At 39.6% G+C, this 11,625-nt stretch overlaps 1 long non-coding RNA gene across 1 annotated transcript; it reads left to right on the top strand.

Annotated features, from left to right (window-relative positions):
• Nucleotides 1-3,080: 3,080 nt before the first annotated feature.
• On the top strand, nt 3,081-10,255 carry LOC116686012 (uncharacterized). Its single transcript, XR_004331124.1, has 3 exons — nt 3,081-3,093; nt 3,633-3,637; nt 10,180-10,255. It is a non-coding gene; the product is annotated as an uncharacterized LOC116686012 (long non-coding RNA).
• The last annotated feature ends 1,370 nt before the right edge of the window (nt 10,256-11,625 follow it).

Genomic DNA, 11,625 nt, shown 5'->3' on the forward strand with positions numbered 1-11,625 from the left:
TCCTCACCCCATTATCTCGGTTTCACTCACTCGCTCACTCACCTCACTGACTCCATCACTTACATTTAATTTCATACCGTATGCTTATGGACAATCTTCTCTACAATCAGTTACTCATTCAAACCAACAACGCTCTTTCAGTCATGCTTTCCCTCACTCCTCCTTCACCCACTCCTTCACTCACTCACTTACAAACTCACTCATATTGCCTGGTTTCCTATATATTCACCCACTTGCGAAATGTTCTATATTGGCACTGTCACTTGTTTAAAGCAACTAAGTATGCGTCACCCATTTATTCACACTCATAGTCAACACTCTTTCAGTCAAGTTTTCCTTCACTCGTCCACTCACTAGCCAGTCATTGTATTAGTTTTTTATATTTTAGCTTCTGTATGTTTTGTTAGGGTCCCGCCACTGTGTGTGTGTGTGTGTGTGTGTGTATGTGTGTTGTGTGTGTTGTGTGTGTGTGTGTGTGTGTGTGTTGTGTGTGTGTGTGTGTGTGTGTGTGTGTGTGTGTGTGTGTGGTGTGTGTGTGTTGTGTGTGTGTGTCGCCATGCATGCATGCTAGACACCATCCTGCTCATATTTCCTCAGCCAGAGTCCCTGCTGAACTGAGGAAGGGACAATTTGCTGCTGATCTGTCACTGTGCCCAGATAAGGATGCCCAACTGCAGTGAGTCCGTGTGTGTGTGCGGTGTGTGTGTGTGTGTGTGTGTGTGTGTAGGCTGTCATTCATGTCTCTCAGTCAAAAATGTAGAGGGGGGGGTTGTAGATATGCTGGCCACCTGCTTCTCTACTCACAGTCTGACACAAAGAGCATCGGCTGCTCTGCTGCATTAATCATCATAACTTCCTTTGACCTCAACACACAGCGATAACAGCTAAAAGTTAGGTTAACTTAGAAAACACCGACCCACAAACAGTCAGACATGGTCCACATGCCGCAGGACTCCTTTGTTGGGTATTGCTCGAATGACTGTACAATGTGTAAGATATGTACTTTATATAAATGATATAAGCGTGCACAATTTAAACACTGTAAAATAATTAAACCCCCATGTTGTCCTAGAGTCAAATTTGACCAATTTTCAGTTTTTTCATCACAAAAAAATAGGCCTCAAAATAAGCTGAAAACGTCAACGTAAGAATATCAAATAACTTTGAAAAAAAAAACATTAAAAAAGCACCCACAACATTGAAAAGTGACAAAAATATCAGAAGAAGCAATGATAGTCTTGACAAAAAGACCTTTTTTTCGTGGTTGACGGGAAGAGTAAACAAGGGTTAAAAAATGACAAAAGTAAAAAATATCACGTTTAACTTGACAACTGACAACTTGAATACGAACAAACTGAATTCCCATATATTTTAGTAAACATCCTGAACATGCAACAAGCACAACACCTTTACTCACTTGCTTAAAGAAGAAGAAAAAAAGTGGAAAAAATGTCATAAGGCTTTTTTAAATGTATTATATGCTTAGCGGAGGAAGTAATTTTTTTTTTTTTAAACCTTCTAAATTTTTGATGAGTTTTTGAGATATTTGCTTCCATAACTGTCTTCTGTCAGACTATTTGGGGAAAAAACCTAATCTAAAATTCACATTTACAGGTGTTTTTTCCCCCACTTTGTCTATTTGTAAAATGTCCTTAAATACAGCAAATGTTACATTAGATATAGCTTAATTGCATATTAAAACATGGGCATTTTAGAAAACTAGTATACAAAATCTTTAGTAATTTATTATTTTTCCCTATCCCCCTGCAGTGTCTTCACACAGACATGATCATAGCCGTTAAAGTAAAAAAATTCCCCAAAGGGGTAACCAGAGCATTAAGAAACGTGACGCCAGGTCCTGACTGAGCATTTGTACTGTATGTGACGATACTGCATATATATATACTAGTACTACTAGATATACTACTGATAGACGCAAAAGGCAGCCAGGAAACACACTTCCCCACAGTATCAGCTTGTGTATGCTGGCAGCAGGTGTTAAGTGAGAAACACTGCAGCTGAAATGAAGCAAAACACAGATTGAAGGTGTGTGTGTGTGTTTGTGTGTGTGTGTGTGTTTGTGTGTGTGTGTGGTGTGTGTGTGTCGCACGTTGCCCTGGCCAGGGCTCCTCAAGGACTTGCATCCAATTTGTGGAAACAGGAGGAGAGGATTATCACGTCTGCGTGTCGTGCGTTCGTGTGTTTCTCTCGAATGAAGAAACGCAACTGCTCCTTTAACATCTACTCAATTACTGTACTTAAGAATATATTTAATGTACTTGTACTCTACTTGAGTTTTTTTCTTTTCATGCCACTTTCTACTTCTAATACATTTCAGAGAAAAATATTGTACTTTTACTCCATTACATTCATCTGACGCTTTGTTACTTGGTACTCACACATTAAGATTCTTGTACAAACCACATGTAGTTCATGCTATGATGTTTTTATGATAAATGAATTACGTGAAAAGTAACAACCTACAAGTCCAGCTGAAATATTACACCAGTAAACACACAACTTTTTGGATCCTTTACACTTTCTAAAATGTGAGGATTTATCTGCATTGAGTACTTTTACTTTGAATACTTTAAGCACATTTTCCTCATGTACTTCCCGAATTTTACTAAACTCTATGGTTTGTTTTTCCCTAAATGAAAAAACACTTTTGTTGTCCCTATCTCAATGTTTTGTTGCTTTTTAAAAACCTTTTTCAAAAAGTATTACTTTTCTTTTCAACATTTTTAGTGTTTTTTTATCGCCAATATACTGCATTAGTCCCTTTTTGTTGATGTTTTGTCACTTTTTCTGACATTTTAGCCAGTTTTTCAAAGTTTTTCCACACTTACTTCCAGTTTTTGTTTCATAGTGTTACCTTTTCCCAATATTTTTTGTAACTTTTTCCCCCACGTTTTCTCGCCTTGTTCAACATTTTTCGACCTCCCATATTTCATATAAAAAAAAACTTGGCACGGGTCATGTGACCCCAGGACAACATGAGGGTTAAGTAAAAATTCTGCAGGACTTAAGAGGTTTTTTTTTCACAGTGTGGTAGTACTTTCCCTTAACCCCTGTGTTTCTTTCAGTGGACATGTACTCCCGGGCTAAAAAATCCATACCTTTTCTCATGGTTTTGTCACTTTTTTAACACTTTTTGTTATTTTTTTCAAAGTTTTTGGCGCTTTTTGTTGTTTTTGTCATTTCACACTTCTTTTCACTTCCATGCATAAACCCCACTAACTCCAACTTATTACTAGTTTAACACATATCTGTGAAAATATGATCATAAGCTCATTTATAGGAAATTATCCTTGAGTTAAAAAAACAGAAAATTATGAAGTATTTAGACTAATTTTAAAAGGAAGGATATCCAGACCGGTACATGTCCATTTCAGTTAGATACTGTTTTGAAATGTTTCAATTTATTTTCAAATGCTAAAAAATGTAACATAAGACCCCAAATTCAATGAAATTAGAGAGACGATCTTTTGTTGTAGTTGCGAAGCTAACCTGTTCTCGCTCATACCTCGTAAAATACGATGGGTGTCCGCATCTAAAGGGACGAAAAAGGTGCCCTTCAGTTTACTGGGGAAGCAACAGCTACACGGGGTTTTAGCGAGTAGCATGAGTAGTAGGGGTTTGGTCGGTGGTGGATGGGTCAAACACAAGATTTCATGCAGGAAGCAGGGTTCATCTCCCTTGTGGCGCCATTCCTAAAGTCACTTTCTGCTTTAACCGTCCCTTATTCCCGCGTGTCACGGAAACTTAACCCACCCACGACCTTTTCTCAACATAACTGTCAAAGGTCAAAAGTCCCGACCAAACGCGTTAAGATATGACGCTAAAGGAGACTTTTAGCGTCAAAACAACGACAAAGGCCGTACCAGTTCCGTGTTTTACAATGATGTGTTGGCGAAGCGCGTTGTTTGAATCATCCACATTATTTTTGGTTATTAAAATCAGGAAGTTAAAAAGAAACCCATTTCTGATATAACATTTGAAAAGGGGTCAAATTGGACCCGAAGACAACACACGGTTAAGTAAAGGATTTGAATATGCATCCCACCGCTGCCTGTACCACAGTGAGACCTTAACTGTCTGGACTTAGAAACTCCTCCTGGATCTGCATTTTTGTGAGCAGCAGGTAACATTAGCCTTAGAACAAAATATCTCTTTTCACAGAGATCAGCTTGTAAACACGATCACGACGTGATCATGTTTTGATGTGATCCTCCGTACAGAATAATCTAACTCCGAATGATCTACCGAGGAGCTTCAGTCGCTTTGGATCCAACTCTTAACCTCCTCCGGTGGAGCTGTTATTTACCCCTTTCATAACTCTCCCATCTTTCTTATCCCCTTCCTCATTTCCTCCCTCCTCCTCTCCCCTCCTCCTCTTCTTTCTTTCCTGTCTTTTTCTCCTGCACTGCCCCTACCAGGGAAGCCTATTTGTCCGCTTTAAGTGAAATCACTCAATTCTTTTCAGGAAGAGCTTTGGAGACCGCTGGTAACCCAAAGAAAGGGAAGAGAGGGGAACAAGAGTACGTGTGCGTCAGAGAGAGTCCACCTTCCAAATAAGTTCCATTAATCTGGGCCAGATTCTAATGTAACTAATATTTACAATTAGAGGAGAAAGATGGGCTGGGGCCATCCATCTCCCTTACACCACATGATCATCGATTCATAAGAGCTCAGGAGAGAGAAAGAGGGACCATAACACGCTTGCAAACCCACCCCCCACACACACACACACACACACACACCCACACACTCATGCATAACACAGATGCTTTGCAGGAAATAGAAGGATGCATGAGAATGAGGACAAACTGTCAAATAGCATTTCTTAGTATACGTTCTGCTAAAATCAGGGTTGTTTTTCTCTATCGATCATTCTATTAATCTTTTTGTATTTGTCTGTTAATTGTTTGGTTTATATAACGTCGGAAAACAGTGAGAAATCTGATTACACATTCTCCGACTCCAACGTTGACTTTGAAATTGCTTGTTTTGTCCAAAAACTAAAGTCCGGCCAATGACAGTTATATAAACAGAGAAAAGCAGAGTAATGCACATCAACAGACATTTTGAATTTTGGAATTCTTCAATTATTAAATTGATGGCGATTCATTTCCTGTATGTGTGTCAGCACACTTGCATTTATACAGCAGATAGTCTAGTATCATCACTGTAGATTTCACATTCCAGCAATCAGTAGGTGCGTGTATCCATTGTACAGGGCATTTGTCTTAATTTTAGAATATTTTACATTTAGTGTTGGACTTGAAGGGATCCGTTATTTGCAGTGTGTTCGGTTGCAGGTTCAAACCGACCCTTTGTCAAAGCCCTCGGAGCTATCTAAGGAGGAAGAAAGGACCACATGCCGACCTAACTTAGTTTTTCAGTTCCAAATTGGCCTTTCGTGAACATTGCATGATTTATTGCTGCTGGTGTTTCTTATTCTTTTCAGTATGCCCAGGCTTTTCTTATGTTCCAGTTTGGTGTATTCCCGTATTTACAATAAGGAAATAACGATATCCATAGACACAAGTGAAATTGAAGAGTACCAAATCACATGAGTAAATAAAACAACACACATTAGCAGAGCACTTTTCTGGACAAAAACAGTTTATAAAAAAGATTATAAAGTTATAAAGATGGTACCGTTTGGTGTAGAGGCGGGCGCGCCAGTCATGACCAGACAATGACGAACGCCGTGCCTGAGCTATGCTACTGGTTACTGGGTACACGGCTTTCTTTTTAATTAGTGTGAAGGTAGTCTCAAGTTTACAATTGTTTTTATCTATTTTATGAATTTGTTTCTTTTTCTTTTGAGGATACCTGTGTTTTTTTCTGTTAACTGATTTGGTGTAAAGCACTTTGAATTGCCCTGTTGCTGAAATGTGCTCTACAGATAGCTGCCTTGCCTTGCTTGCCTTGCCTTAATACACTGTCTGTACACTCATTTTCTCAATGCATCGGTTTACATGTAGGGGCCCTCATTATGCTACAGTGGAAGTGTGGTACTATTTTAAGCCTTGTTAGTGGTATGAAATAGCAATTTCTTTTACTTTTGCGTGCCCCAACGACTGCCTAAGTGGTCACATTTGTTAGCATGAAGACACATCCCAGAGACGGTGTCGCCTCGGACCCGTGTGTTATTAAGCTTCATGTTGTGCCAGAATTGTCCTTTAAACAGAAATAATTGTACCCCAAAATAACTCCCAAAAGCAAAATTTCAAGAGTGAAATCTTTATAAAGAGATGAAGGAAGTGAACCGTTTGGAGAGAGTCTGCAGAGGGCAACGAGGAAGGGGAAGGAAGTGAATGACCAATGAAAATGGACGGTTTCTAGTCTTACCAACTCAAAGCGCTTTTACATAAACCAGGAACCACTCACCATTCACACACATTCATAATCACACACTCATACACTGGTGGCTGAGGTGCCATTCAGGTGTCACCTGCTCATCAGATGGACATCAATCCAGACTTGGGACTGCAGGGCCAGTTTCAAACCACTAACCTTCCTTCCTTGCCTTTTAGCAAGACACTATGTCCGTATATTCCTTCTCTGACCTCCTTTTAAAAAGGAGGAAGACCAATCCTAGCCAGGATTTTGAAAAAAGTCTAAGTCCTGTGTTATGCAAAAGTCTCAATTATAATCTGTGATTTTTATTTAAAAGCACATTGATTAACATGAGCACAGAGTCCAACACGTAAATGTCCCAGATTCAGCCATGCAGACTGTTTTTCATGTGCAATCCCGCCACAATACAACATATGAACATAAAACAAGAACACAAAGCATTTGGATTGTCTGTATAGTGCCTTCTGCACACTGCCACAAGAAATTTCGAGGTGGACTATAAATGTGTCATTTTTTTGGTGATTTTGTTGGCCTCAGTAGCAAGCTTTAAACAGTACAAAATTGCTTAACCCCCCGAATCACAGAGCACATTCTGTGTTTTATTTGTGCGATGCAACATGCAACTTCCTCAGAGGAGGACCATCCCCTCCACCGCTGGCTCAGTCTGCCACAAAACCTGGTCTGCTGTGCCCTCTAGTGGTCCAACCGAGAGCTGCACTGCAAGAGCCCCAGACATTCTAAGTAAAGGAGGAGGGAAAATTAGAGGCAGCTGAACAAATGAGCAAGAAAAACGGGTTCTCTGCAGGTCGCCATCTGCCCGGTGACCAACCAACGCCGGCAATGCAAACCGCTGCAGAGCGTCATCTGAAACACATCAATCCACACGTCGACGCACGGCCCAGACAATTATACAGCACGCCAGCATGCATGAGACATGTGCCTAAACCACGGCTGCACGACATGCCTGGGAGAAAATGAGAGGAAATGGATACTGAAGAGAGAGAGAGAGAGAGTGAAAAGAGAGCGAGAGAGAGAAGGAATTTCGAAGACCTGGGAGAGACAGAGCAAATGACCGAGAGAGGAAGTTAAATGAAGGGCAAAGAGCGGTTTCATCACACTGTGAAAAGGCCGCTTCCAATGTTGAAACTGCTCTCTGAACAACGAACGGCACACACACACACACACACGCACAGCAGGCCGAATGAAATGAAACATGAGCTAATGTGTTCTTTAATCAGACACATGTGCGCCGTTACAGGAGACACACACCTACTCGAATGTATAGGATGCAAAGAGAGAGTAACTGTTGGACTGGTTCATATCCCACACACTCCCACACACGCACACACACACACACACACACACCACAAAAAGCAAAGCAACAAGTATATCCTGACTATTCCTGTTCCTCTGAAGCCTCCTAGGCTGTGTGTGTGTGTGTGTGTGTGTGTGTGTGTGTGTGTGTGTGTGTATAAACCAGTCCATCAGTTACTTTCTCCGGATGTGAGTTTTATTAAACAGAGACGGGAGATTCGTGGCATGGCGCCCTCACATCTGGTGCTGTGCAGCTGATCCGTTTAAAAATTAGTAGGGCATGACCTGGGCAGCCTCCCAGCGGCACAGCGGCCTTTGGGGTCCTACATTAGGTTAACACAAATACTGGTTCCATCACTGGCTCGCACAGCACCGTAATGATTTCTTCCCTTGATGAGCAGAGTCAGCTGATCTGTGTGGGGAGGAAACTTATGTTGGAGAACTGTGGTAAGGTAACTGCTTTACGTAACAGATTCATCATTTTTATTAATAGTAAACAAAAAACGTTCATATCAGGATGAATTTCCGTCTAATCTCATAATAACGAACCGCAGAATTGAACGAACTTGTTATGAGATGACACTGTGCTTAATTGCTCATGCAATCACACTAAGAATGCAAATATTAAACATAAAGGTCCCATGACATGGTGCTTTTATATAGACCTTATGGTCCCCTAATACTGTATCTGAAGTCTCTTTATATAGACCTTGGTGGTCCCCTAATACTGTACTGAAGTCTCTGTATATAGACCTTACTGGTCCCCTAATACTGTATCTGAAGTCTCTTTATATAGACCTTAGTGTCCCCTAATACTGTATCTGAAGTCTCTTTATAGACCTTAGTGGTCCCCTAATACTGTATCTGAAGTCTCTTTTATATCGGCCTTAGTGGTCCCCTAATACTGTATCTGAGTCCTTTATAGCCTTATGGTCCCCTAATACTGTATCTGAAGTCTCTTTATATAGACCTTAGTGGTCCCCTAATACTGTCTGAAGTCTCTTTATATAGCCTTAGTGGTCCCCTAATACTGTATCTGAAGTTCTTTATATAGACCTATGGTCCCTAATACTGTATCTGAAGTCTCTTTTATATAACCTTAGTGGTCCCCTAATACTGTATCTGAAGTCTCTTCCCAAAATTCAGCCTTGGTCAGAATTCCGCCACTAGAGCCAGTCCCACAATGAGCTTTCCTTAGTATGTGCCATTTCTGGTCTTGCTCCTTATGATGTCATAAGGGCAGATTCCAGATTTTCATTTCTCAAAGGCAAGCAGATACCCAGGGCTCGGTTTACACCTATCACCATTTCTAGCCACTGGGGGACCATATGCAGGCTGGGGGAACTCATATTAATGTTAAAAAACCTCATAAAGTGACATTTTCATGCCATGGGACCTTTAAGGCCATTCTCCAACCAAGTATTGTGTATTATATATATGTAGCTACATACTTCTGAGGTTATTAACATAAACTAAAATTAAATAAAAGTTACTATACACTATACTAATACACTATTGTTCCCTTGACTGGGATTCATAAATGTGCATACCCTCTTACACACACAAACATGCTTATATTAATGTAGTTTTGATGCTGTCGTCTTACACTAAAATCTTGACCCGTTACTCACCATACAATATAAACTGACTATTTTCTGCCTGAGCAAGAATGCTGTCTTTCTTTCTGAAAAACCCATTTCAACTCAATCCTAAGGAAAATAAAGCATCAAAATGAACCAATAAAATACTGATTGCACTTTTCAGTGTGAACAGAGATCTGCTCTGCAACTCTGAACTCTGATCCCTAACAGTGTCAGTTCATGTGGACTTCAGTTCAACAGTTTAATAGTGTGAGAACATTGGATGACGTTTTTGATTTCTTTCATCATGAGCATCATAATAATGCATTTGTGAAAAGGTGCTTCTGAGTAATCTGTTCTGTGTAAAACTGAATCGTCATAGTGTTAATACCTGGAAAAAAAGGATTGTACTGAACACACACCTAAGACATAGCAACAAATGGACGCTGTGTGGATAAGTATGCATTGGGCATGGAATAATACATATATAAGTGTTTTCAGTAATAATAGAATAGTGTTTTCTGATCACAGATGAGATAATTTATGTTATCCTGATCTTTCCAAATTTATTAATAATTCAATTCCATTCAATTCCATTACAGGTTGCCAATCATGCACCAGACAGTGTTACTCTGTTCCAGAGTAAGCTGAGTGAGCCCAGCCAACACCTGACCATAGTGGTTCCCAGGTAACATTTCAACGCATTCTCATGTATGCTATCATACGAAATATGTATGCACACAAATTTTTAAGATATCCTAAGAAATTACGTGACGCATGCTACAGGTCTCTATGAGCTTTCTGTCATATTAGCAGCTGTTGTTAGTTGTTTTTGTTGTTGTGTAGCCAACAAAAGGTTACTGGTGGCCGGGTACAGAGAAACGCCAGATGACGGTGCGTTCAGGAGCCGTGGCAGGTGAGTTTAGCCAACAATGAGTGGCATGAGGCGACGACAGTTAAGTTTAAGCACCAAAACGACTAGATAAGTTTAGGAATAAGGTTGTGGTCTGGATTTCCAGGGGCATTTGAACATTCCCTGGAAAGCGAACTCCGCTGCCTAGCTTGAAGGCGCTATGTTTAATATCCCACCCTGCATTATTATACAGTGGCAGTCACTGTGGTGCATACAGCAATAAGTATGTGAAATAAAATTGAATTACAGTAAAGCTACATGTACGAATTGTTAATGAGAACAGCCTGAAAATGTACAAGCACACAAATTTAACTATGTTTACTGTTGTTACTTTTACTAGCTTTTGTTGCTAATATAGCCATACATTACTATTAAATGACAGACTTCAATATATTTACAGTTATACTGCTACCTTGGTCTAACATCTTAGTCCTTCTTCCAGCACTGAACATTACTGTAATGTCTGTACATTTGCATATAAATAATCCTGTGTGTGACAATCTACTGTAGATTGGCTAGTGGATTGGCACTGAATGAGGTATCTGATATACTATCTGCTGTATGATGCTGAAGCATGTAATGGCGTTATCTAGTAGCTGGTGGGTTAAATAATATGCAATACACATGGGGGACTGGTCAAAAGGAAGGATGGACCAGAAGAGACAAATACAGAGAAGTCAGATGTACAGTTGTGCTCATAAATTTACATGCCCATGCTTAAGTTGCCTAAAAAGAGGAATAACTAATTTATCAATCAATTTATCTTAATACCTTAATTAAAAAAATGAGGTAAAATCCAACCTTTTAGGACACTAATTTTCTTTGTGAATGAACAATGTATTGTACATAAATAAATGTTCTTCCTTTAAATACAGGGGGCATAAGTACACACCCCTATGTTAAATTCCCATAGAGAAAGGCAGATTTTTATTATTAAAGGCCAGTTATTTCATGGATCAGGATACTATGCATCTTTGAAAGCCTTTGGAATTAAAATACCCCCCATCATCACATACCCTTCACCATACATAGAGAGTGGCATGGTTTTATTTTAGTTAGACTGATAGCTGGTTTGATTTGTATTGAGAGATGATTTTATGGAAAGTATCCCATGTCAATCTCTATGTATGGTGAAGGGTATGTGATGATATGGGGGGGGGGGCTATTTTAATTCCAAAGGCCAAGGGAACTTTATCAGGATGCATAGTATCCTGATCCATAAAATAACTGGCTTTTAATAATAAAAATGTGCCTGTCTCAATGGGAATTTAACATAGGGGTGTGTATACTTATGCCCCCTCTATTTAAAGGAAGAAAATTTATTTATTTATAATACATCATTCATTCACAAAGAAAATTAGTGTCCTTAAAGGTTGGATTTTACCAAATTTTTTAATTAAGGCATTGAGATACATTTTCAAAACATGATTTTTTTATTCCTCTTTTTAG

This window comes from Etheostoma spectabile, unplaced genomic scaffold (assembly GCF_008692095.1).
Source record: "Etheostoma spectabile isolate EspeVRDwgs_2016 unplaced genomic scaffold, UIUC_Espe_1.0 scaffold285, whole genome shotgun sequence".
Lineage (NCBI taxonomy): Eukaryota > Metazoa > Chordata > Actinopteri > Perciformes > Percidae > Etheostoma > Etheostoma spectabile.